The following is a 1,283-nucleotide window of genomic DNA, read 5'->3' as shown; positions in this document are numbered from 1 at the left end:
TTCAAATTTTTAGTAATTGAATAATAAGAAAGACTCAACTTACTTGACATGGGACCAGAATTATTTTATTTTATTATTTTTTTATTTTTCATGCCATTTATTTAGAACAATTTTCCTGTACCCATTTCCCCCCAGTGAATCTATTAACCTTATTTAAACAAAAATGAGTGAGTGAAACAACAGAGATTTTAGGTGTAAGCTTTGTGTTTGAGAACCATCACACATCTACCTGAACTCACCTTTCCACTCTTCCCCCTCACCTCTACACACTTCAAACTCTACGTGACACAGACACTGCACATGCAAAGCAAGCTTTCCTTCTATCATGTTGTTCTTCTTCTCATCATTTCCTTTCTTCGGAAACACTTATCTTGCTCTCAGACCCACTACCTGACCCTCCTTACCTGTAGGAAGTACAGCATGGCAGTAACATATTATCATGGCACTGAGAACAAACATCAAAGACACAGCACTAACTGAATTCTGTCTCTTCTTGTAAAACTTCAGATCTGTCAGGGTAAGGCCAGTCAAGTCTTACAAGATTATAGTAATCGTGCATTAAAAATATTTATCTGTTTCTAGTTTACATAAACAATTTTAGAGCAAACATTCAATATGGCAACTTTCCCATTGCTCCCAAGATTTTATCTCTTTCTGCTGCTGTGGGCATAGATGGTTTCACTCCATTCTGTCTTCTTTGGATCATGATGGAATTCCAGAATCTCAGGTAGTTTTGTACTTCAAGAAGTAACTGGAACATCTTTCCCTATCATAATTATTTTCATCCATACATCCAGTAGAAGCATCAGATTCCAACAAACAAGGATTTATGTCAGGATCTCTCAATCGCTGCATCATCACCACAGGCATCCTGTCTTCTTAACTCAGGCTGCTGCTTCGCCAGCCCAGGCTAGTCTTCTCCAGCTCCAAACCTGTCAATAGCTCACGCAGCAGGACGTTAAGTAGCTCGCATCCCAACGTGCTACCCCCGCTGACTAACAGGCTCACTGAGCTTTGTGCGGTGGGGGTGGGTGGGCCTCATCTGGCCCTCAGCTGGAGGGAGGAGGACCCCAGAAGTATTTTAGATTTCAGGGGATTTTTTTCATATTTTAGAACATATTAGTATACATTATATATATATATATATATACATTATATATTATATAATTATGTATTTTATATATTATATATATATGCACACACACAGGTTTTGGTGATATGATCTAATTCTAAACATGAAATTTATTTATGTATCATAAATACCTCATACATATAGCTTCATG

At 37.6% G+C, this 1,283-nt stretch overlaps 1 pseudogene across 1 annotated transcript; it reads right to left on the bottom strand.

Moving 5' to 3' along the window:
• Positions 1–395: 395 nt before the first annotated feature.
• On the bottom strand, positions 396–870 carry LOC306659336 (coiled-coil-helix-coiled-coil-helix domain-containing protein 7-like; annotated as a pseudogene). The gene has a single exon. The product of its transcript is annotated as a coiled-coil-helix-coiled-coil-helix domain-containing protein 7-like (transcript).
• Positions 871–1,283: the final 413 nt, after the last annotated feature.

Source organism: Sciurus vulgaris (assembly GCF_902686455.1).
Source record: "Sciurus vulgaris genome assembly, chromosome: 4".
Classification (NCBI taxonomy): Eukaryota; Metazoa; Chordata; class Mammalia; order Rodentia; family Sciuridae; genus Sciurus; species Sciurus vulgaris.
This window is presented reverse-complemented; position numbering and strand designations above follow the sequence as displayed.